Below are 27305 nucleotides of genomic sequence, written 5' to 3' on the forward strand. Positions count from 1 at the left end.
ATGGCATCGCCATCCTGTGCCCTCCCACTGAGTTTTTTGGGAAGCCTCACCCTAGGTCATGCATTCAGATAATACCTGCCAGTCTGGAGCCACATAGAAGATAAGAGTCAAGCGCCCTTTTTTGTAGATCACATCAAAGCCCACAGTTGAACTAGGTAATAATACAGCATTTGTCAAATTTACCTCTATTTCTAAACAGGTAACTTTTCGCTGTCTCTTTTGAACAGGTAACTTTCAATTTGGTACAGCCTGGAAAAAGAAAGTACTTAGTATTTCATTTGAATATCTGCAACAGACACTGACTCAAAACACTGTGTCTTTATGAAAGAATGGTTTTAATTTCTCAGAAACTGGTATTGTAGTCAACTGTGCCACATAACAGAACATTACCAGAATGCTTCATTCTAAAATCAAGTGCTACATTTACTTGAACTATCTAGCCAGAAAATTAAGCCTATTACACAATTTTCAGAACAATAAAATTAAACTTTCTGTGAAACGTATATTGGCAAAACTGGCTACTTGCCAGTTAACTCCAGTCAATTAATTGGCAAGTAATATTGTTGTAGGATATTAGGGAGTTTGGGCAGGAAACTATGTGAAGTTAGTCACAGAGATAGCTGGTATCCCTACCAGCTATCCCTACCCCTAATGCAAGGGACTGCATTAGGTCCACTATCCCACTACAGGGTTAACCCCAAAGTATGACAGATACCACAGACCAGCACTAGCCCCCAGCAATGTGTTCAACTGGTAGGAGACAAAAATAGGTTCAGAAGCTAAGAACTTCATAGAACCATAGAATTCCAGTTTAGAAGGGACCTCAAGGATCACCTGGTCCAAACCTTCTTGGCAAAAGCTCCATCTAGAAAAAAGCACCATCTAAACAAGATGGCCCAGCACCCCGTCCAGCTGAATCTTAAAAATGTCCAATGTTGGGGAATCCATCACTGTCCTGGGGAGACTATTCCAATGGCTGATTGTTCTCATTGTGAAAAAATTTCATCTGGAATCTAGTTGTGCTCTGCCCAGGAGTAACTTGCACCCATTCCCTGTCTTTTCCATGTCAGTTTGGGTCCTTCTCTAACATACACTGAAGTGGCACAAGGACAACGACACTGAACTTGGCCCATGTACTGGGCTTAGGCACGAATTCTTGCTCCTGACATCATTCAGTTTGTCTGGGTGAACACTTTTATCCTGAGTATGGGTGCTAACTGGTGCACCAGCCAGCTTGGTCATCTGAGATGGCTGCCACATCCTTTTAAGCCACACACTTTTAAAGAAAAGCACCTCATCACAAGATTTGAGAAGCACTCCTCTAAGACAGTAATCATCCTGAGAAACCAGACTCCCCTGCCAGCTGCAGGACCTTCTGCAGGATCTTCATGAGACCTTAACATTAAAAGTGGTCTGGGTACCGAGTCCAGGGAAAACTGAGAGTGACAGTGCTATGCACTGAGCATCAAGCAAAGTAGCAGAATTATTTTTATTGCTGTTTTGATTGATTTCTTAATTAATTAACTACAACCATAATAAATGCACTTTAATAACAACCACCAGGAGAAATAAAAGGAGCCGTGCCTTGACAGGACCAAACTGAATGGGGTCACACTTTAATTACTCAAGCTTTAAAATATATATTTGTACTAGAGGGGAGTGACATCACCAAGATCCTGTTTCCAGTTCTTTCCACCCCTTTTGCTCCTATAGCTGCCAGTGGAAATCATTCACGTGAAAGCGGGTGGACACTAGAGCAGTCCTAATCTTTAGGTGATCAGTTCACCCAGCGCGCTCAAACATCAGCTCTTAAAGGGAGATCACAGTCATCCCAAAGCAATGACTTTTCTTGATGAGACTTCTTTCAACATCTCTTCTCATCCTGATGAAAATCCACTCAGCTTCACTTTCTAGAGTCAGTCTTCAAATATTATTTAAAATATTTTAAAACTGTAAAAGGAAAAAGTCTTAAGTAATATGAATGTTAACGCAGTGGGGGGAGGGAGGGAGAGAGTGGGTAGCACTTCCATGTCTTTTCCTCTGATTTCATATCCTAAACCTTTTGATTGAAAAATTCAAGATCATTTGTTGGTCTTGGCAAGGACTGAAGCATTCTTCATTCTATTACAGAGGTGCAAAAGCGTCACAGGCAAAGAATTAGCTTAAATTGTGAACACTAACAGGAGGCAGATTGAGGTGTGTGTTGCAGGGGGAGGTGAATGACTGAAATTGAACTTTTGAATTGTCAAGCAGAAACTTGCTAAGTGCTTGCTGCAACCAGTAGGGACTAATCACAACCCTTGATAACACCTAGACTAAACAGAATTGTATGTTCTAATTCCTCCTATTCATAAAAGAGAAATGAGGCAGACCCACCGGTTAAAAGGATGATCACACACTGTGCTTCTGCACGTAGACTTCAGATTTGGGGAAAACAAGGCCTTGGTTTTCCAGGAAAAAAGTGCCAAAAAAAAGCAGGGTTAATGAAAAGAAGATGTGGTTTCAGAGAGAAGAAGGAGGTCCAGAAAGAAGAAGGTGAAGAAGATCTTGAGTGGAGGAAAAACTTGGGGAGTGATCTTGGAGATCAGAGAGGTGCAGGGAAATGAATGCTGGGGATGCCCAGGGACCTTTGGCAGAGACACCTCAGACCAGTAACTGTGACCAGCATCCCAGCACGAATCAGCGTGACTTTTTCCCCAACCTTCCTGAACCAGCAGTGACCTCCCTGCCAGTGGACATAGTGCTGTGCGGAGAAGCAAGTGAGTGAGTATGTGAGAAAATCAGGTGAGGTAAAAGTTCGTTTATTCTTTACTGAACCCCAGGATCCTCATCTCACATGTGGCAAAATCTTAGCCAAAGTTCATAGCAAATGCACATGATTCCATGCAAATATAATGATGTTGGCTCTGCAGGTCTCCATATTACATCCTTGCAGAGTGTTGAACACAGCAAGTGTTTCATTCCTGAGCAGCACTGTCACACTATTAAAAAAGCCAATGCACCACCATGTCTCCTCAGTAGCAAGGAAACCATAAAGCTCAGTGTTGTTCAGGAGTTACTTAGTGTGCTGCATGCCTTCAGTTCATCAGACTTATTTCATATGAACTAGTTTTATATGCATTAGGCTTCAGCTTAATCTTGTCATGTGCCTATGAGCCATATGTTTTAGTTAATACAGCTTAACTTATATGTCATAGATGATATTTTGCTTATATGCTTTTAGTTTCTATGTCCAAACTTCATTTTCCAGCAGTGTGTAATCTAGGATGTCTTGGTTCCCCAAGTTTTTCACTCTCTCCCTCCTTTAGAGAGTTTCTTACGTTTTTATTCCATGACTGAATTCAAGTGGCTCTATGTCTTGTGATAACATGAAATTAGACTGGCAATGCTCACAGCTTTATAGAAATGCATCATTGATAGTCAAGTATCATGACATATTGAAAAGCTTGATGGAAATTATCAGACCTATCAACTTCCAGTTCAATCACACAACCTGAAACTGTTCTGCAATGTGATATTGGAGTCTATGTACAAAATGGATGGAAGAAGTCTAAACCCGTAGAGTCTATTCATATAAATACATCTCAGTACAAGTTGAGCTCTAGAACATAACTGTTAAAATTGAGCTTCAGTCAGTTGCTGGCACATGCTCCGGGATTTTAAAAAGTACAAAGGCAATTCTGCAAATTATATACCTACTGACAGCTGACTTTCTTGAATTATTCAAAAGCAAAAGCTTTTGGGAATTAATGCATCACACTGAACAGAGTTTAAATGTAGACTGCTGAAATTGTGAGCTTTAAAATGTTTGTAACTTTAAAGTGTATTGACCCTGTGCCATACCATCAACTCTTGATACAAAAAAGTGTAAAAGTTGAGGGCATCTGGGTAACTTCCAGTGCATAAAGTGCCAGCCTGAGGGTGGGCAGGGTAGTGAGGGGGAACTGTATACAGTTCTTCCTCAACTTTAGCCTAACTTTTCTGCTGGTTATCTTTATTTTTGTTTTTAATAAATTCTTTTCACTATTATTATTTCTCCTCCCACATTCACAGATGCACAGTTTTGTCCTTTAAGTTTTGGCACAGGAGTTCTGTCTTACCAGAAGCCATAACCTTCTAAAACAAAAAACATATGTCCAGTTAAGAGACATACATAGAGCTGAGCCCCCTGCAAAAGAATGTAGCGTCTTGGCTTCCAGTTATACCGTGCGAGGACAGCTACAAGAAAGATTGTACTTTAGAAGCGCAGCACATTTATTGTTACAATTTAATCTCAAGCAACCAATTATTATTGTGCCATAATTATAGCAACACAGTTCTGAGTATGAAGATACGTAGTATTTGGGAAAAGTTTTATTTCCTTTTGGTTACTGCTTTGCCCCCAGGTTCAAAGCGTCTCCAGTGTCTCATGTGAAATTAATTCATGACATTTTAAACAGTCTGTGCTGTTACTAAAACATAATCTCATTCACGGCATACATTTACAAATGACATGAGGAGCGTGAACCTGCAGTGACTCAATTTGAAGTTTTACCCCTCTGGGACAGAAAACAATATGCAAAGGAGCAGCAGTGACAACAACATAAAAACACAATACAGTGGGGATTTACTTGAAGATTTCTTACTTTTTCTTAAAATATCGTTACTGCCATAGTCATCAGGTAAATACATTAATGGGTATATTGTCATTGATCTTAAAATACTTAAAATATCTGACATTATAAATTACTATAAATGAAAGCAGAAGATAACTTTCTTAGGTTTGAAAAGCATTCACCCTAACGCTTTACTTTCTATCACAGAAATGGAATTGAATATCCTTGATCCCACATCTCTATTTTTTGTGTTCTTACGGTCCTATAAATCACCTGCTGCCTGTAGCTGCAACAGGTAAAAGGAGAGCTGTACTAGGAGGATGAGGGAGTGCTCTAAGAGCCAGGCATCTCAGACCGGCCAAGGCTTTTACAAGCAGGCAGCAGCCCTTAAAATGCCAGCTCTCCCTTAGGTGATATCCTGTCTGGAGTGACAACTACTGCTGCAATTCCAATTCAGCAGCAGCTGTGAAGCTGCCAACAGGTGTCCCAAGCCAAGGTTTCCTTGCATCTATTGTTGCTTAATGGCAACAAAAATGATTACAAAGGATCTGTCAACATGATAAAATGCTACAATTATCCTAACAGAGTAATATCTATAGGCACTTTAGCAAGGGAAGCAAGGGAATCATTCTCCAGAAAATCTAACCTCAGTACATCAATTATATTTTTCTTTTCTGTGGTTGTTTTACTTATTAAAGAAAAATAGAAATATAAAAAGACTAGATTTCTCTAAAAAATAAGAATAGATGTACCATAGGGAAGACGGCCCAAATACAATGTTTCCTATTTCTCTTTCCTTCCTCTGTTTTAGGACCTTTACCTCCCACAGGTTATTTTCCTCATTCTCAAGAGACAAGATCATATTTGGAAAAACATCCAAAGTCTCCCAAAGTTTTGGAATACCCAAATATAGACTTTGCCAGGATTCTTTCTGCATTCATGGTGATTATATGGATCACAGGTCTCTCCAGCTGTCAACATGTGGTGTGCAAACCCCACTCTGGCTGCTGGTACAGATCCCTCACTTCACAGACAGGTACATACACACATGCACATGTAGACACAGCATCAGCCCCACAGTAGCTGGCCACACACACACCCAAATGGGCCTCTCAGGCCACGCTCAGACCACATGGTGTCCCTAGTATTTGTCTTGGAGCCTCTGGCTGCTCCAGTAGTCAACTCTCATCCCCTCTGGTCTCTCTAGTATCTGGCCCAGGCTGCTTCAATACCTGGCTCCCAGGCCACTTAACCATCTCACCAGCTAGACTGGCTTGATATTCTCTAGTGATCACACACTGACAGGTGCATCCTCACATCCTCCATGTGCTGGCACCTTATGGCCTGTAGTCCTGCTTCAGTTGCTGCAGCAGACCTACATGCACACACATGCACACAGAATAAAGAGTCCCTCAGTCCCCCACCCAGGAAAACAGTTAGAAATGGAGTTTGGTGAGAAGACAGGACAGACTGCCCTGACCAGTAGCTAGGCATGACCAGAGTGGCCAGCAACCTTTTTACATGGAACCACCCCCTATGTTCTATTTTCCCAATTTTTTTCCTCCCCGAATCACCTAAATCCATCCCTTTCCCTACCCTTGGTTTCTTCCCAAAACATCCCATAAAAATCTTGTGCAGTCCCAAAACACTCTTCCTGGCTTCCTATAAGAAGTTTCTTATCCCTATAGGCTATCCCTGCTGTCCAAAAGGTGCTGCAGAGACCCCTTCCACTGAGTCATTGTGATGGGTGTCACACTCAGATCATGGGGCTGGTCGCCCTCCCATGGCAGCCTGGCGAGGGGATAGAGAAAGGTATTATTCAGGTTCCCCATTGCCTTTGTTCCTCTGTACTCCTATGTGTGTGTGGAGATGAGCTTTTTTTAACATTACCCAACAAAACCTATTAATGCCATATCATCAGAACACATAAGATGGGATAAGCAACAAGAGAGAGAATAAATGCTGTAGGCTGAGACAGAAAAGATGTTCAATACTGCCAGCTGTGTGATGAGTCTGTATTGATCCTACAGAAAGTACATCCATTATACAAGACGCGGTTGACTCCATGCTGATAAGTCATTGAGGAGAACTCAATGATATACAAGAATCAATGCGTGCCCCCTCTCTTTTTCCTACGTGGTAGCACAACAGTATCATACCCTCCCACACCTACTCAGCTCTCCTTTAGCCACCCACCTTCATTTCCTAGGAATGATCTTCTATTTTTCCTCACACACAAGCCTCATAATTTTTCTTTTTACTTTTCCCATGTCCTTCTAAGACACTTGCTTCACTTTGGCCTGCTCTGAGAGCTAAGAAATATACATTACTCTACCCTCCCTCAGTGCCAGCTGCCTGTGTCTGATCAGTAGTAGACTCTGTTTTTTCCATTTGTACTGCAGAATCATGTACAAACCTGGACAAGCTTACAGTATGTTTGGCTCTGTACCTAACAGCTATCAGCTTGCACCTATCAGCCTCTACCTCAGGAAAAGACCACAGTATAAAGATTTATAGCAAAGGTAATTGCTTGTAGGTTTGCAGAACTGGTAGGTATGAAGCAGTCTTGACTTAGTAACTCAAACTTGAGAGAACACTTATGAATTTTAAGGTGTCTGGGGAAGGAATAATGACTAGGATAGAAGTTAACATCAGAATCCAGGTTTTTGTTCAGAGTGAGTTAACTTAATGAATAGGTCATTATGCACTGGTCACCATGACCCTTTCCTACTGATGACACCATACACACATCATCCACATTCACCAAAATTCAGATATTATGTCACGTAGTGAGAGAATCAGAGATTTGTTGATTCAAATGAGCAGAGAATTTATTGCATCTGCTACATATGGTCTTCCCCAATCCTGTTATAGATGTCTGAGTGTTCACCTGGCAGGCATGAAGCAAACTCTGGTCTTATATCTATGAGCAGTTCTGTATAATTCCAACAGATAAGTAGATATAAAGTCACATCCAGACAGTGGACAGAAGTGTTTTGATTATGAGATGGACACACACTTGATCATATCATGAAGACTGTGATGACAGCATTCAAGAGACAGAGACTATATGATATTCTATGAAAGGGAAATATGATATTCTATGAAAGGTGAAAAGGGACCACTCAGATCTCCTTGGGATGCTGTATTTTTAAAGCTCTTTCTCCACATTTACCCCCTTTCTGGAATCAAAATTTACTTTCTAACCAAATTTAAACCAAACATTGATCAAGGCACAAGTTAAAATTTCCTAAACCAGGTCTTTCTTCCATTGTCAGCCTCAATTTCCTTTTAAGCTAGTCAGTATTTCTCTCTCTTGAAAAAACTTGACTTCTCATAAGCAATACATTTGGAGGGGCACAGAGCTGACATTCTGTTCCCAGAACAGGCAGGCACATAGACAAGCATATCGCTTTGGGGGCTGAGAAAATCATTCCCCCTCCACACTCATTCTTTCATTAGTTTTCCTTCTGTGACTGCCAACAACGTTGCCAATTAGTGCTAATCATGGCATGGACACCTGTCCACAAGAAAGAAGGCTGAGAACAATTACACAGTCATTTTACAAAGCTCATGGAGCAGCTGTCAAACGGTAATGACTTTCAGTCACTGCTGGCTTTGGCTGTATTGCAACAGGTGGCCAAGAGGTGAAATACCATTTATGCCATTATCTACTTTCATAGTTATTCTAGCCTGGGTTTTCATTCTTGCCTCTACATTCCATGGCACTTAAGCTTGCAATGAGGATTGACAGCTATGATGTCTCTGAATGTATATTGCATGCTCTTCTACTGAGTGTAAGAACTTTGCAAATATGAAGAAATTTATATTTCCCAATGCTTCAAGAAGATGAAATGGTAGAGATTTAAGCACAGGGAGTTTTAAAATGGAAATTGGAAGTTGTAAACTGGAAGTCTATTTGAGTTTCACAGGAGCTGATTTTTCATAATCCTTACAATTATGTCGCACCTGACATGTCCTAGAATCCTCTTTTTATGGACATGTTCCAGTGAGCTCAGGTGGTGTCAAAACCTCTGGAAATCAGGAATCATAATCACTTAAAATGTGGGATGAGAAAATGCAGACTGTCCAAGTAGTGGCCAAATGTGAAAATCCTGGTTTAAGCAATTTTCCCATCACTGTAGAGGAACTCTTTGGCTTATGCTGAAAATCCAGGTCTCCATGACAGCACATCACCAGTTTCACATTAGGAGTGCCCCATCTCTTCTTGCACTCCCTTGCCTCAATTACTATCCTTTTTTTGACTTTGACAAGTCCTACAGACAACCACTTCTTTAAGGTACCCGACTCATTGCCAGGACAGCTCCATATATATTGTATGAGCAGAGATCCTGAGGAAAGATAATGTGCAGCAGGAGAGATTAAGTTTGTGAAGACTTATTGTGGCCTATGGTAACTACCCACTATTAGTCTTTGCTAAGTTAATGTTCTTTCCACAGAGTCAATGTGTGTGATTTCCCATACTTAAAAAAAAAAAAAAAAAAAAAGAAATGCAAACCAGAAATCTGCTGGCAGCCACACAGTGATCATCAGCAGGGTCAAAGTTATTAGCGGCACTGCACAGATCTCTGGAAATTTAGGTAATGGGGTACTTCTACTATGAATTATCCTCATGGAGTGGGATCGGCACCAGAGAGGGGTGAAGAAGACCCTTTGTCAGGTAGTACTGGTTTTGTTCTGAGGTCAGGTACCCCAAGCCTTGCTGCTGCACTCTCCCAGACTGGACCCCTTTCAGCTCCATCTTCTCTGGTCTGGCCATATGCCAGGCTTATCTCTCTCCCATAGCACAGGCTCCATCAGACAGTGCCCACTCTCCAGTGTGCTCTGCCAGTTCTGAGCTTTCTCAAAGGCTCATCCAAGTCATCTCCTCCCAGGCGAAAAAAGACTCTTCCTTACAGTCAAGTCAGCAGTAGCAGTTTACCTGTTTGAGCAGTCATCTTTTCGGCGGACAAACGATAAACAGTTGTCGTCACGTCGTGCCCTGTCACGTCACATCCTGCCGGCTGTGCCCTGGTGCTGAACGCGAACGCTGGCGCTGACCGTGGTGCTGAAGTCACGGCCCTGCGTGCCGCCCCGCTTGGCGCTCTGGGTGCGGGCACTCTCTGCTCTAAAGGTTGTAGCTGAGACACCATGAGGCCATATCCCCGCAGGAAAACCATTTCTGAAGCAGTTTCCTGCTCGTGTCCCTTTCCAAACCTACCAGCCAAGAAGCTGCATGATACATTTTTGCTCCTGCATGATGAGAACAACATTTAAGATAAAATTTACTTCAGAAATGCCTCACCCACTTCCTTTCTCTCTAAGACTAAGTTATCACTTCATAAACGTCAAGTAACCCATCTGTCAATTAGATATGACTTGGGTTTTCAGCCATCTTTATCCCAGTGAATCTGGAGATTTCAGTTCTATTTGTTAGAGCTGGGCTGTTTGACTCCTTGACAACAGAGGTCAAACTACATTATACCACCTTACTCAGGGGCAGGATGATAATCTGTATAAAAGTATTTCATGGCAGCAAAGGATGTGGGAGAGGTGGCAGGAGGAATGACTAAACTTTTCATGAGGCAGATATGTGATTCCTAGCTAATCCACAGATGGCTCAGAGTTTATGAATCACTGAATAAGTCTATACAAAGCAAACATGGTGAAAACATAGATATTTAAACATCAGAGTTAATGTTATCAGTTCTTATAAGTACAGGACAGATGATTCCAACCAATATTATTTATTTAGTTTGGAGTTTGGTAACTGTGTATCATAGCCTGCTGGTTATTAAGAAAACACTGGCCCTATCAGTACTTCAAAATTATTCTTAGAAATTTGGATTCACTTCACCTTACATGTACATCCTGGTTGCCTATTTCAAAAACCACAGTTGGAGTTAGGATCATTACTCCCTCTGGAAAAGAATAGCAGAGAAACTGACTGATTCTGACAACTAAAAATAAGAAGCAGATTCTTACACGTCCAATTCCTCATTGGATTGCTGACCTTCAGAAACCACTGGACAAATGCACATATCAGAAAGCTATTTGCATAGAATACTACAAAAATTAACTGATGCCCTTAGACTCCACCTCAGCCAAAGTACATAGGCGTTTAGGTGGGTTTTTTCAACTCATCAATACTGCACAAACACTGGATGCTATACCCAGACTCAAGTACATTGCATCAGGATCTCAGACAGGTCTGACAGAAATATAAATTCCATGATAGCCAATGCCCCTTTTGTACTTTCAGCAAAGACACCTCAAAATCTACATGTTATCTGAACTATCCTAGAGGCAGCTATGCAGGCATTGTTAAGGTAGAAAAGTTGTCCTTCCGCTACCAACTTAGTAAAAAATGGAAGATTTCCATTTTCAAGGCTTCTAGTCAAACTCTGTAATCAAACCCTGAATTCAATTCCCTTTTAAAAGTGTGTTGGAAACAAAAGTTACTTTTACCATATAAAAGACTTCCATGTGCAAGCAGGTTTTTAAAGGACTATATCCCAATTTGGCAAAACAATAGTGACTGTATTCCTTTAAAATTCAACTAATTCAACCAAATTACCCATGAATTGGGGAAAAATGAAAAATGCATGACAGTTGAGATGACATAAAGTCTAAAGCTTTCCAAAATGTGACTGTTGGCTCAGGACCAAAGGAAAAAGTTCTGACAAGCAGTCTGATTTGTTTTAAAAGTTCGGTTATTGCCTTTTCTCTAAATCCTGCTTTGAAACAAAACATTATCAAGCAGAAATAGTAATTTCACAGTTGGCAAGACTTGGCATTCAGCAGCAGTTCTTATAGCACCTCAGCAGTACAGAATCTGACTCATCATATGTCCTTAGGCAGCACAGGCTCATACTCTTACATCCAGCAGCTTCTCCTTTCTCTTGGTTGGGTAGGAACATTAAGGATCTCAATTTTCCAATGTACTTCAGAGTGGCTTATCAGTAACCCGAATTTAGCAAAGTTTTAACAATGAAACTAGGTGCACTCAGTCATTCGACAATGAGTGGGAAACTGACCAGAGACAAGAGACACTGGTTCTTGTAGTTGGTTGCTCAAACACTTCATCCCTTTCTCATAAAGTGATATTTAGGAAGCAGGTCACTTGTTTGCAGGATAAAAAAGTCACTGGCATCTGTTCAGGTGACAGATTTATTTGCAGTGCACAGTTATATTCCAGAAGGAATCAGCCAGGGAGTCAGCCAACAGAGCTTTCAACCACAGCCATATGTCTACCCAAAAAAAAAAAAAAAAAAAAAAAAAGTCTTTCTGAGATCTTTTGTCATCACATCATTTCATGCCAAATTATTTTGTTTGTCCTTTTGAGAGAGATTTTCTCAGATACTGGGTATTTTCATATGCTACTTCTGGAACTGCAATGGGAATATCCCTTTTCTGGGAAGGATGAGTTCATTTGATCTCTTTTAGGTCAGTTTTTAGAACTAAGGCATAAAAGCGTTCATTTCTCATAAATGACAATCAAAGGTAGTTGAGGGAAAGCTCAGATGAAGATGTCGATGTTACAAGGTGTGGGTAAAGCCAGATAGACAAACTCCATCCTGGGATCCTCTAGTCTGGAGACACATGGTCTAAATCTGCAAAATGTAAAACACACTACCAAAAAAATAAAACCATTTTAGATCACAAGGACACTGCTGAAACTTCACTTGTTATTAGCAACTCCACTCTGTACAACCAGACCACAAATACGAGTATGCAAGGAAAGACAGAAGCAATAGGACAGCTTCTGCGCTGCTTTTCTGCACAACATTGAGTGCTTGGCACAAATCAGCTCCTCCAAGTTGAAGCTATTCAACAAGGCCCATCATTCACATTAATTTAAGGGCAAAATTCCCCTTGTCAATAAAGATCACAAGATCTAATCATTCTGAATTTGCACAGTTGTTTGGAAAAAATTAGCTTGCTCAGTGCATAACCAAGGAATGTTTGAATCATTAACAGCATTACCCTGGTAATAGAAATGTGATTCTTCCCTTTCATGGCTTCCAATACTGCGACAGCATTCCCCCCCAGCAGAGAAATTATTTCTAGTTTCTCCTGGTGATGTGCTAAGCTCTTTAGTGTTAAAAACCTATGAACCTAAAATTGATGATATGAGCCAGAAGGACTGCTGCGAGCTTCCAGTTTGTACTAAAACTCAGCAGCTGAGCAGAGATCATTGGGACTATCAGCATGGCTTTAACAAAGTAAAACAGACCAAAATGGAGGGGAAAAAACTATCCAGATCTGCAAGTTTGCCTGCAGAGAGCCCTGAAATGATAGCACGCTGAAGCAAAGGATGCCTTTCTTCTTGAAATTACTGCAAGCTGGCCTTATTCAGAATATGAGAAACACTGCAGAAAAAAATAAAAAGATGGCACTCCACAAAATAATAACGCACAGTACAGAAAATTAGGGGGAAAAAAACCCCAAAAAACAGTTGCATTCACATTCTAACCACATTTTTCTTTTTGATACAACAAATAACTTCCATTTTCAACAATGGGAGTTACAAACAACAAATGGAAAATAGACCCCAGTCTTCTCAGAAATTGGTGTGAATGGAAAACACAGATTACAGGCAACGGTAAAATATATTTCTACTGATAGCTCACTTTTCTTCTGCTCTTCTGGTTCAGAGTCTGGTATATGTCTCTGTATCTCTTCTTCTTCTGTCTTTCTTTTGAGGAAAAGCATATTTTCCAATTTTTCTGTATGGAAATTCAAATTCAAAAGACATATATTTGGCACCTTGCAAATTCTGACCTTTCAAAGGTTTTGGATAGAAAAGTGGAAAATCTCAGCTTTTTCATAATGGAGCACTAAAAAAGCGTATAGGAAATAATGGAAGTCATTATCAGAATACTTCAGCTTACTGTTTATAATTCCAGAATGCAAACATACAAAATGAAAGGAAAGTATGCCTTGATAATTTCAACAAAACCTATAGTTTCTATCAAATATTTTAATTTCATTTTAAAATTCTAGCTGTCCAGTCACAGTGTTACCATGCATACAGTTTATAATGAATATTGTGATTTAAAGGAGCACAACTGAATTAAAAATCCTAGGGTAAAAAAATCAACAGATTATGCTTGGATCTTTCCTGTCCCAGAAAGAACCCTGCAGTCAGAAACATGTCAGCTTTCTCCTTAGGGAAATGTCAAAGTCTGGACAAAGCTATTCAGGAGCAAAGGTAGCCCTCTATGGAGGGCTCTATGTGTAAGCCAAGCTCTCCCCTATGCTTGCTCAAGCTCTTACATTGTTTTTTTCAGCCCTGAGCGTGGCTACCCATGGAAGTTCCTTCACAGTATAACCAAGGAGACATCTACTCCCAGTCTTGTAAATGCCCAGTTCATCCGCTCTGATGAGGATGCAGCTTCATCACTGCACAGTAAATACCAGGTTGAGAGCAGCCCATGAGACATGCCACAGCCCAGCTATATCGGAGCTGAGACTTCTTTCTGGCCTAAAAAGACATCATTTTTCCAATGTCAAAACACTTGTCTTCTTAATTTTAACTTTTTCCTTAGAAACACCTATTTCATCTTTGTATGTAGCCAGTTATACTTCCTGAGTTTAAAGCAGACATCTTGCAAAGTCTGTGGTGTCAACACAGCACAAGATATCCAATTTTAACTAAAGAAAAAGATCTCTTTCCATTTAAATTTAAAAAAAAAAAACCAACAAACCCACACCCCAAACCAAAAATCCAACCACCACCCCACACCACAACAAACCTTAGGAAATATTCCAATTAGCTTTACTCTTTAGAAATTTTCTCAGAAGCAACCTGAAATGTTTAATATTACAGTGCCTTTGAGTGTGTCATTTGTAATGATTTATAATTTAAAGGTCCCCACAATCTCACAAGATTTAACCTTATTTTGTCTTTCATTAAGTCATTTAGACATTTCCTGCCTTGCATGGTGTTAGACTAGACTGAACTGTCAAATCTTTTCTGGTTACACTTTCCACTCCGCTTTATTCCAAGAAATGCTTAATCATGTTGTGACATGCCTGTGACCGCTAATGTGATGAGGAAAAATGGAAAAAAAATTCATCTGCTAACAGGAGACACTAGCACAGAAGAATAACTGAAAACTAAGTAAAAAAATCTCTAACAGAACAAAAATAATTTAAGAGAAAGCTTTTTGGAAATTTAGACATGAAGAACAATTTCTTATTCTGAAGTTTTCCTGTTTCAGCATCTCATTACTAGTCTCTTGTGGCTGTCCATACAATTGCTTAGAGACCAATCTTTGTTATGGATAATTTGGTTTTTGGTTTAATGAATCATAATAATTTGATTCCAGTCATTCAATTTAATATAACAGATTTAACTATTCCAAAAGCATATTGATACAAATATAAAGAAAATTATTTGTAATTTATATTTTTGCCATCAACTATAAAGAGCTACAAGGGCTTTTGAAAGTTTTATGGCTATCTTTAAAAAGAGGCCATCAGTGGGCCCATGTATCATACATTAATTGTGACCCCTATTCGGTCTTCTGAGGTGAAATTTTATATATAGGTCCGTACCAAGATTTACAATTGTTGTCAACAACGTCTGCAGATTACAGAGATTAGTGGAGTAGCAAATAATGAGGAAGATACTTGCCCTTACAGAAGGATTTCAATTGTGTGACAAAGTGGCTCCAATGCATTGAAAAAAATATCTGGACATATGAGAAAGTGTGGCATGCAGATCCCACCTACTGGACAGGACACAGAATCCAGGGATGGTAGGTCGGAGCTGTCAGACTGAGCAGCGTGAAGGGTTCCTTCAGTCCTCGACATCGGAAAAGGGGGGATGTCAAACAGTAAAGGGATTTTGCTGCTGTACAGGGAGATGGCCAGTTGGGAATACCAGGCCTGGTTCAGTTGTGCATAATGACATAGCCTGAGTTGTAATCAGTGATGTGGAGCATGTTTACAGGAAGACAGGAAAAAGAACCAAGGGCTTGAGAGCAAAGTTTGTGTTATAAGCACTATGGACTTAAAACATATACCTTATGAAAGACAAAATAGAGAGGATGTAGGCCTGAAGGCACAAAGAACAGATGTGGTAGAGGGCAACTCTCTGGCCTTGCCAACAAAGAAACTGTTGACTAGAGGCAAGGTCAGATAAATTCCACTTTGAAGATCTGACTTGCTGGTACCAAAAGGTAATTAACTATCAGAACAGCTTATCTTTAAAATGAAATGTGCTAGTTTTCTATATTACATGTTGAAACAAGGTGTCCTGGCTTTTGGCTGGGATAGAGTTAGTTTTTGCAAGAAGCTGGGAGAGGACATGGTCAGGACAGCTAACTCAAACCAGCCAAAGGGGTATTGCATACCATCTGACATCATGCTCAGCATATAAAGGGGGTTGGCAGGGAAGGAAGAGCCACTCCCTGGGGACAGGCTGGGCATTGGGTCAGGTGAGCAAATTGCATTGTGCATTTTGTTATAAGCATCGTTGTTGTTATTTTCCTCTTCCTTTGCTGTCCCAGTAAACTGTCGTTATCCCAACCCACGAGTTTTACCTTTTTCTTCCAATTCTCCTCCCCATCCCACCGGGGGCGGGGAGGAGTGGGCAAGCAGCCATGTGGTGCTCAGCTGCCGGCTGCTACAGGCCTCAAACTAGACTCTGTGCCACTTATCACAACCCTCTGAGCTCTGCCATTCAGCCAGTTCTCAATCCACCTCACTGTCCACTCTTGTGTCCACACCCACACTTCCTAAGGTTGTCTATGAGGATGTTATGGGAGACAGTGCCAAAAGCCTTGCTGAAGTCAAGGTAGACAATATGTGCTGTTCTCTCCGCATCTGCCCAGCCAGCCATGCCATCATAGAAGGTGATCAGGTTGGTCAGGTATGATTTCCCATTGGTGAATCCATGTTGACCACTCCCAATAACCTTCTTTTTCTCCACATGCTTAGAGATGACCTCCAGAATGAGCTGATCCATCACCTTTCCTGGGATGGAGGTAAGTCTGACTGGTCTGTAGTTTCCTGGGTCAAGATGTCCATCTCTGACCCAGTCACCCTTTCTCTGCAGTCCTTCCAGGACAAGATTCCTCTGGCACATGAAATAGCTGCTTGACTCACACTACAGAAGCACTTACTTTTCATTTCTGCCTGCAAAGAGAGCTGATGGCAATGGGTAAACATGATGTACACGTAGTGTAAATGCCTGTATTTGGTTAGATGAATCCCATGCCTTATGACCTTTAGATGTATTCTTTTAGATTTGTCTTCAAACACAGTACCAGGGCCATGGGAGTGCAAATGTTGCCAACCCAAAAGAAGACAGGGAAGGCAGAGTAGTCCTGAAACAGCCCTATGATAAATAGTTACCCTAGCTGCACCTGCTTCTGTTTAGGAGTAGTATTTTCCTGCTGACATTTCCAACAGTAAATGTGACAAATTCTGCCCTGGGTCTTCTATGCTAGCAGATTTGGCTTGCACTTAGGTATGTCTCTTTCTAAATCAAGGAATAATAAAGTTTTGGGGTTTTTCTTTTCACCCAGGACTATGTAGACAAATGTTCACAGTCATATGGAGCATGGGCCTTGGAAACCAAGTATTTAGCACCCTCATCCTGTGACCTTCAGCGAAAACAAAAATGTTCACCACCTCGCAACAGATGCCAACCAGCTCAGCAATACCCACACTGTTTTTATTGCATTATTACATTAAACCCAGAGTAGGGTTTAGTCAAAAATGAAATTATATTAAGGAATGTCTTAATGGTTTTATTATTAAAACAATAAAGATATCAACGATCCAAGGCTACAAAGGTATAAGGCACAATGCCCATGTCTTAGTGAAGGAAATAGGAACAGATGACACTAAATATGCTATAGGCTGTTAGTTAGAGGAGCGTGCCAACAGTACAATGTGTTACTACACAGGAAGCCTGAGTTCAGAAGCAATAAGAGCTTGTTGAAACTGTTCAACTGAAATGGTGTTGCACAGAAAATAGCTTTTTGACAAAACAGACCTTTTGGGAGGGGGAAAAAAAAAAAAGAACAAAAAACCACCTTTGATTTTAAATTTAAAATGCATTACGAGCAAAAAACTGTTCTCTAAACAAAAAAGAAACAGGTTCTGGTGGGCTGCCAAAAATCAAAGGGACAGGGAGTGTTGCATTTATTTGTTTCCTGGCTTGAAAGCTTTTCTTGTCAGTGATGCCACAGAAATCCAAAATGTTATCATTTTTCAGCTTTTTATTTTTGGCAAGTTTCTGCCCTGGCAATTTGTTTTCATCACAACATTTCAACAGGAAGAGGTTAATTTTCGAATAGCTCTAGCAACATTCACATGGCTTCCTCCTTTCTCTTAGTACTGGGTATCACAGTAGTACATAACACTTAAACCAGTAACAGCACCGAAGGAAAAATGCTGTGTATTGTTTTTCTTCAAACTACTTGCAATCATGGACAATTCCACATGAAATTACAAACAAAGCAGTCTTTAATTAACTACATTTGAAATATACCCTGCTCTCAGGAGCTCCGCTCAGCACAAAAAGACCAAAAAAAACCCCAAAAACAGCATCTTTATCTTACTTTGTGAGCTTGCCTAAAGGAACAGTGCACCTCCTGCCTCTGTGTATACATAGTATTTTCTAGGTCTTACACCACATTCTGCTATTCCCAATTCCTCCTGAAGAGCAGCAGCTTGCAGCACCTTTATAAAGACTGGTAAGGACAAATTTAGCTCCCCAAGCCTGCTTCCTGAGCTGGTTGGACCTGAGCCACCTCTGAATAAGGTAGCACAGGCAATGTGCTCACGCAAGACACGTAAGCCCAGCCATAGCGTTATGCCCACATGGCTTTTGCACGAAGGCTGGCAAGAGCACAGGTCTCGGCTCAAGTCTGTGAAGAAATCCCCAAAATCAAGCAGTATGGGTGGCTGAACACAGCCCTACCCCATTGCTATCCCATCCATGGGTCTCCAGCTCCTGGGGCGGCTTTGTAGGGGGGACCCTGCTCTTTACTGCCCGTTTCTCTACTCATGGTGCTCGGCCCGCTCCCCTGTGTGCAATAGAAAGCCTGCCGCTTGGGTAGAGATATTAATTGAGCATCATTTGTAAAAATATGAGAAATGTGTTTGCTAACTATAGATAAGTAGTTATAATAATAGAGTCCATGTCTGTGCATCACTGGAATATATAGTATGCTCAATTGTAATGTATAGCATCTAAGGTATTTGGGGGGATGCGTGTGTGTGTGTGTGTGTGTGGTTTTTCTTGGGTTGTTTTTTTTTATTTGAAACCTGTTGTCCAAGAGTATCTTTAATTGTATAGTAGCAATTATTCTGCCACTTCTGCTGTGGAAGTGACAAAGATACATTCAGATGAAGAGGCAGTATTTTCTGAAAATAAATGCATTAACAATCCTGATTTCATAATCCTTACAATACAAAAAATAGTAAGCACTTAATGGCCTGAGTGCAGGTGACAGAAAATGAATATATAAAAAATAGGGATGGTGGAACTAAAGACAGTTTATCTAGTTAATACTCAAACTGAATCAGCAAAAATGAGATACAAGAAAAGTATTCTAACCTATGTTGCCAGCATTGTCACACTAAACCTGTGAGAAGATACTGCACTATCATTTTTTTTTCCTAGTGAACAGCAGTGTTCATTGTTTCAGAAATAAGAAAAATCAAAGTCAATGAGAAAATCTTATTTTTTTCTTTTTCATTTTTATAGATTAATTCTATTTTTTGTGAAACCAAGAAAAAGAACTTTTTCTGTTGAAGAAGTTGTAAAATGATTTGTGAGCATTTCCTCAAAGACAATTTAGGGGGAAAAAAAAATTAAAAGCAAACTGTTTGCAGGCTCTGATTACGTTACTGTTTCCAGGGGCAGCATTTTCAAGATTAAAATGAAAAATGCCATTTGGAGCCCCAGACATGACAGAGGTATGATCCCATTATTGTAGCTTGCCTGCCCCACTCAGGGCTCTAAATCACCGGTGTGTGGATTTCCTGCTGAATACTAAATGATAAGGAGCATTAAGGAAAGAGGTTGCCAGTTTGAAGTAAGTTGCCTGCTGTTCCAGGATCAGTTGCTTGAACCTCTGAAGTATCCTTTTAACTGGGCCTATGGCTTCCTTGCAATCCTTCCACAGAGAAAGCATCTTCTCTTCGATGTGTTAAAAATTGCCCCCATGCTTAGGACACTCCTCTGTGGTTGAGGGATGCTGGGCAACCACAGCTCCTCTGCTGTTCCTGACACGAGTGGCAGGTCCCTTCCACAGATGGATTCAAGTAATGGACTTTTCCGGTGTAATAGTATTATGGGAAAATTTTTTAGTGTCCTTCTGTGATTCTGCCAGGCATTAGGTGGAGATACAGCTAAAAACTGACTGAGCTTTTAAGCTGGGACTGTAGAGCTCTAAATTTTCACAAATATACTTGCTGCATATGTATAAGATAGCTTTAAAGAAGTGAGTCAACAAAATCTATCCCTGGTGTGCTTATAATGATGGGCTGATTTTTAAAAAAATGGGCTGAGAGACAACCTGAGGACTGGAAAGCATATTGTACAGAAATGAATAGGTCTGTTTAGACAAGTAGATACAAGGTGCATTTGTGGTGATTTCCTTCTATTTGGGCCTAGGCAGGTTTTCTTTCCACAGAGAGGCATATATTCTTTTATTCTCTGTTTCATTCAAGTAGTCGTGAACCCAACTTGTCCTTAGTATTGTGTGACAGCCTGCTGAGGAAATGGCCCCAAAATAATGAGGGATGGGATTCAGCGAAATATTGTTCATATTTATACCACCATACAGATCGACACAAAGGCTCTGCAATAGCAGCAGCATTCTGCTGATCTACTGATTTTCTTCTATGTAGACCCCGCAGAGGCACAATAACAAGAGAAAAATAATAAAGAAGCCATTTAAAGATTTGCGACCATGCTTGGTATGAATGTTTCTTTAAATGAGGCAGACCATGAGAACATAATGTGTCCATACGGTGCTGTATTTCATCCACTCAGAGAAAAATAATTCATGAAGAGAGCATTTCAAATCTATTAGAATATTCCCACTTCCTCTTCCACCAGCTTCAGTTAAGAATAGCAAGAAAGGTTAAAGATTTAATGGATGTCGAGATTGAACTTGCTGTCCTTTTCAGACCCTCCTGAACAGAGCCCAAGGCCACTGTTCATGCTGTGCATTACCACTGTCTAAATAAGCTTCCTGTATTTTGCCTGACTTTTGGATAAACAAAGGCTTTCAGTCCCTAAGGGTCTGTACCCCAAAACATGAAAGCATTATGTTATTTTCTTGTTTTCGATAGCAAAAATATACTTTGATTTATTCCCCTCTTCAGCCTGGGGAATTTAATTATTAAAAGCTGCATTTCCAGATTTTGCGGTACTGGGAAAAGCTCTCAAGAATACCCCTGGTCTGAACGTAGGTGTTCTTCCATCTCCCTCCAAGGCATGAGATTCAATTGGAATGTGGAATTTTCAAATTTTAAAAGAAATGCCAGCATATTCAGGACTCTGAAATATCCTGATCTGAAACTTAAAAGCTGGGTATCAATCACCCCAGTGAGTTCTGGCTCCACAGGACTCAGCAGGCTGCTGTCACATTATCTGAGCCAGCCAGGGAGGCTACTTCCACAGAATAAGGAGTACAGCATTCCCCTGAGCCCCTCTCTCAAGGCAGGCTTTGCTGGACTTTCAAACTCATGGCAATTCAATCTGGAGCAAATCCCAAAAGCAGAAACCTTCCTGTAATTCACTGAAAATGCATCAAAGAAGAGATGCATCTGTAAAGCATTTTTGATTTTTACAAATTGGCATTTTTCAACAAAGACATGCTTTGTCAGGAAATTCCCAGCCAGCTCTGATCAGGAATGCATCAGGGAACCAAACGTTTTGTCAGATCTATGGGCAAGATGGATTTAGCCAGGGAACGAAAGGGACCTGACATTCAGAGGTCCGGAAGATTGAAGGACATGGCAAATCAGAAGAGGATGGAATTAACAAGCAAAATTCTTTACTTGCAATTAAACTAATTTAACATCACATATGATGAGACTTTCTACAAAGCACACTGTTTACCAGCGATAAATACAGTTCTGGACAAAAGGGGCTGTAGTACTGGGAGCAGAGGAGACCTATGCAACCATAATCACAACTTGGAGTACACCCTACGCGTGCCAGAGGTAATGAGGACAAAGTAGGGCTTGTAATCCCTCCTTTTCCACTACCAATTCAATGCTTGATTACTGATGTGCGAGAATATTTATCCTCAGTAAATTTAAGTTTGCTTGCAAAAACAGTTTCAAAACAAAACCAAACAAACAAATAGGACCCTGTGGGTCCTGGGGAGCAGCCACAGTTCAGTTGGACAGTAAATTTAATTTTTCAAAAGTAATGTTGTTTACATTAAGTTTCCACATTGACTTCTAGAAAAAATACAAAATAGAAAACGGGGGTCCCCAGGGCATTATTTACAGGAAAGCACAGTGTCAACAGGCAACACAGTTCAATTCCTGCTCTGAGCAAGAGGCTTCAGAACTACATCTCCTATTTTTCCAGCCACTAAACGATTGACGCTTCTGGTATAAGACTGAAGATGTGGTTTCAAACCCCCACAAGCAGAGAAGAAACTGAACGTGGTTAGGTGACTGCCTGACTAGGTAACTGGCTGGGTGACTGCCCCGAAAGCCAAGTTACTATACAACAGAGAGGATTTTGGCCCTTATTGCTCCAGTGGCACCCCAGCCGTGAGGCTTTGGCCACCTTCTCAATAAATAAGGCTCCAAAACAAGCACCTTCCCCAGCCTGCGCCACACCACCAGCTCCACGCTCCCTGCTTTCACCCAGTGCCAGCCGGCTCCATCTGCCACCACCCAGCAGCTGGTTATCACAGTTTCTCTATCTGGAGATAAATCCCTCTGTGGAATTAATTACCTGAGCCACAGGATAAACATTTCCACCCAGACGTTTTCAGTTGTCAGAAACTACTTGCCTCAAATCAGTGATCCTGCCATAAATTCACAGGCTAGAGAACACCAGTCTGAAATTCTCCCCATCCCACCGGCGGTGCAAGACTTGGATTACACGAGCCAAACGCTGGACCTGCTACCTTGGCGGCGAGGGGAGAAAAACCTTCATTTCAAGAGAAAATAGTCCTTGCTTAAAACACACCCTTAAATGTTTTCCCACATGGAACATCTGATGCACCGGCACTGCCAACACATCTGCAAATTAAAAATGGTTTCTTACCAAAAAAAAAAGCATGATGTAAACATGGCACTTTCTATTTAAATTGACCATTCAACCAATTACAAAGTGTTATGAAGACTTGAGGGAACCTACAGAGACAGGCAGGTAGTGTGTGTTTTTCTTGCTTTTTTCCCAGCCTTCAGAATGACACAATGTCCTTCACTACGTGCTCTGTAGCTGGAAAGTCCAGTATCTGAAGTGCAAGGAGTAGTCTACTTTTCAGCCAGCTATTTAGCAATTTTGGCACTCTGGGATCTTCTGGATCCCAATATTCACAGGCACCAAGTCTCTGGTTTATCACCTCTGGGACAAAGAGAGCTTTGTACTCAAGTGGGTATGAATAATTGTAATATGTGCTGTATAGTAACTGGTAGCTGCAGAGCCTGTGCCATCTGGAGAGGCAGGCATTTACACAAGCTTTTTGTGGAAGCAGAATGAGGGGAAAATTTCACTGCAGGAATAAAGCTGAATCTGCACAGGCATGCAGGATTCAGATGAGCCTTGCAAGAGAAATGCTTCGTATGAATGTTTGTAATTAAGAGACTTAGCGCCGTACAAGCCCTCGCAGATACCACTGTCACATACTCTGAGCTGGACCCAGTTTGAAGCAGCAAGTACATACTCACCTGCTGGCTGATGGAAATGACTGACTCTGGGGAACAGACAGTAAAATCAATTCTTCACATCTCCTGTGTTGCTGCTACCCACACAGCTACCAGCAGACTTGGAAAACCAAGAAGGTTTGGACTTGATTTTAACACATTCGTATGGACTACCTTCATCTGTCACTGGGTAGAAAAACTTTAAAAAGAAAAATCACTGTTCCATTTCCAAAAACAGATTTACAAGTAATATTTAAATCCTATCAACATACCTTCTCCTGATGACTTGTTTCCATTCATTGCACCTCCTTTCACCAACATTGCACCTTCTTTAACCCATACAAATGTCACTCGGGCTAACAACGGACTGGGGATTCAGTATGTTAACAGTTTGTTAATTCTGGTTGATTCCTTATATGTATTTAATATCAAGCTATTCCTTATATGTAGTTAATATCAAGATACAGAGCCTTTTTTGACTGCAAGAGGGTTGGTTACTCTCTTGTTTCTTTTACCTCTACCCTGGGCAAACACCGGGCATTGACAGTGAGCTGAAAAAGAAAGATTGATGGAGACTCCTGTCTTCCGTTCCTGTTTCCAACACATCCATCCCTGTTATTCCTATTCCTATAATATCTGCCACCTAACCACCTCCTAGAGGCGTGCAGTTCTCCAGGTGCCTGATGAAAGCAAGGGAAGTTATAGAAGGGATAGGATTTTCTGGAACTGATCTTAAACAGAAAGAAGAGGCCAAGAACAGGTATCAAGACACCAAAGATGAACCAACCATACTTAAAATAATGTTCCCTGGCAGAAAGGAAATGAGAATAAGGAAAGGGATGAGGGAGTGTGAGGATGCAGCAGACAGCTGCCTGCTCTCACCACAGCCTCCCTTGGCTCCAAGGGAACATGGGAGAAGCCACAAGACCTGAACATGCACATCACCAGTGCTGTGGGAGGAAGGAAAACTATCTAGGACAGCATCAAGCAGAGATGCAATCCCTCCCTGGAAAGTCTGTACCTGAAAAATAGCACGCGGGTGTTTCTCAGTTCGGCACAGAGCTGGGGGCCTCTCGTGTTGTCTGCAAAGGGTTACTGCACTGAGAAAGAGCTGAGAGAAGCAGTGGCTGGTTGCTTCATCTGTCATGGGTCACTGAAGGGGGACAAGTTGTGAACAAGCCAGCTCACAACGCATGGGGTCTGGGAAGAGGCATGCCTCAGCTCCCAGCACGTCATGGGGAACCGCATCACCTGCGGAGGGACTGAGGGACCACGCGCTTGGTGCTGCCAAGCTGGGGTAGCCCTCCCTGCAGTCACACCTCCCACAGCGGCCACAGCAGCCAGCACTCCACCCAGGGACGTGCCACCGACGGCCAAGTGTGAGCAGGAGGTGCAAGCTCAGGGGCTGTGGGGAGCACAGGCACAGAGAGCTGAGGGGGTGCGTCCTCCCCCCCCACGTCCGCAGCCAGGGCTGCCCAGCAGGAGAGGCTCAAGCAGGGCTGCAACCAGCACTTGGAAACAAACCTGCTGCCTCTCACGCACACATAAAGGGAAGCCGATGCTGATGACATTTGCTTATTCACAGCTGGGGGAGCTTAATCAAAAGACAACAAGAAATGCTGTTCAGTTTTGCTTTTTATTCCCTTCAGTGCCATTCCACTTACTTTAAAAATAGATGTCATAGCAAAGATTTATATTTAATGCTTTGCTTGTCACAGAGGGAAGGAGAAATGAGCTGCTGAGAAGTAAGAAACACTGGGAGTGGGGAGGGGGATTTATCCAGGGATGAAGACTTTTGGGACTAGATCCATCTTGAACTAATTTAACTAGAAATGAAGGTGTTACTCTGTGCTCACTCAGAGCACGGATCATTCCACACACCAGATCTTTTCCTGCAAGACTGTGGGGAAGAGTGAAATCAGTCTCCGGAGGAAACCAGGTGAAGGGGAAGGAGGGAGAGTGTCCAGTTAAATCTGTGTTCAGGCAATTTTCCTAGTGGAACTGTCTCAGTAGAAGGACATCATGTATCTCTCCTGCATAATAACTGAGAGTCATTACTTACCAGTGGCTTGCTGCTAATGAAATACATGTAGCAGTGTTATTAAAGTAACGGTGATGTTAAGCAATCTGTTTATAAGTGCAAATATTTTTAATTTCTGTTATGCACCTGAAGACCCACTCTAGTCAGTTCTTTAGTTCTCCCTTGAGACTAGTTATGGCAGTGCCTGTAACACAGCATGTCCTGTCCAGAAAAAGGGCTCAGGCACCCTGATTTATGTAGGGGAAGACTGATGATGATGTGCGATTGCTTACTTTCCTGGATTTATATCTATTTCTTTCCTCTTACATGCATCTTGGCAAACTTTTCACCACTTTGGATTTCATCTCAGCTGCACACTGACGAGACAATATTTCAATCCCCACCCCATTCATTTTGGAGGCAATTTCCTTGCATTACACCGCCAGTTTCATCCACATTTTCAAGAGCGCGGTGTGGAGCAGATTACCCAGAAATCTCTGGCTCTTGCCTTGGGCAAGACTGGTCGTGTTTGTCACAGCCTACCTGCGAAGTCCAGATAAGCCTCTCCTCGCTGTTCAGAACAGCACATTTCCTCAGGTGCACTAATGCCTGATGACAGTTCACCTGTGGTCTATTTCAGACAATTCTGCCCTAAAATATATTTCCCACCGGCCTTGTTTTGACTCGTACATGCAGGTTGCTACTGAGCCAGTACTCTCTGCCAGTGTAATACTCTGAAACAGATACTGCAAGCAATAAAGGAGTTATGGAAGGCCTCAAAATAGAAGCTTTGGGAAAACGACTGTCCTGGTTTCAGCTGAGAGGATTGATTTTTCTTCATAGTAGCTAGTGTGGGGATACGTTTTGGATTTGTGCTGGAGACAGCATTGATAATATAGAGATGTTTTTGTTCTATGGACTTACTGTTGAGCAGTGTTTACACTGCAGAAAGGCCTTTTCTGCTTCTTGCACTGCCCTGCCAGCGGGATGGCTGGGGGTGGACAAGAAGTTGGGAGGGGACACAGACAGGACAGGTGACCCAAACAGACCAAAGGGGTATTCCATGCTATATGACGTCATGCTCAGTTTATAAGGAGCTTGGGAGAAGAGAGGGGGGGGGCGGCGGCATTCGGAGCAATGGCGTTTGTCTTCCCAAGTAACCATTACGCGTGATAGAGCCCTGCTTTCCTGGGGATGGCTGAACACCTGCCTGCCCATGGGAAGTGGTGAATGAATTCCTTGCTTTGCTTTGCTTGTGTGCGCGGCTTTTGCTTTACCTATTAAACTGTCTTTATGTCAACCCACGAGTTTTCTCACTTTAACTCTTCCAATTCTCTTTCCCATCCCGATGGGGGGGAGTGAACGAGCGGCTGCGTGGTACTCAGCTGCCGGCTGGGGTAAAACCACGACAACAACCCATGGATAATGCAGGCTTTACAGAACCCACGAAGGATATGTTTTTTAATGAGATACGCTAAACTTAAGATGCTGACTGCGAAGCCTGCGAGCTCCCTGGTCTGGCTTCTATACCTATCACAAATATAATATCTACCAAGTAGGTTGTGCTGTACCTTATTCTGTTATTCTGTCTGCAGGATTGTTGCTAATTTTATTTTAGTATGCTTCTGGGCTAGTTTAATAGACAACTTGCACCTACAAAAATATATATGAAAGAGTTCAAAGTGGCTAGTGTTCATGCAGAAGAGGAAAAAGCTACAGTGTCGTGGTTTCCTTCTGTTCCTCAGGAGTAGCGCCGAGTGTGACAAGGAAAACAATTTAATGGGACAATTGACCTTTACCTCTATTTAAAAAACAAACAA

The sequence above is a fragment of the Balearica regulorum genome, chromosome 1 (genome assembly GCF_011004875.1).
Source record: "Balearica regulorum gibbericeps isolate bBalReg1 chromosome 1, bBalReg1.pri, whole genome shotgun sequence".
Classification (NCBI taxonomy): Eukaryota; Metazoa; Chordata; class Aves; order Gruiformes; family Gruidae; genus Balearica; species Balearica regulorum.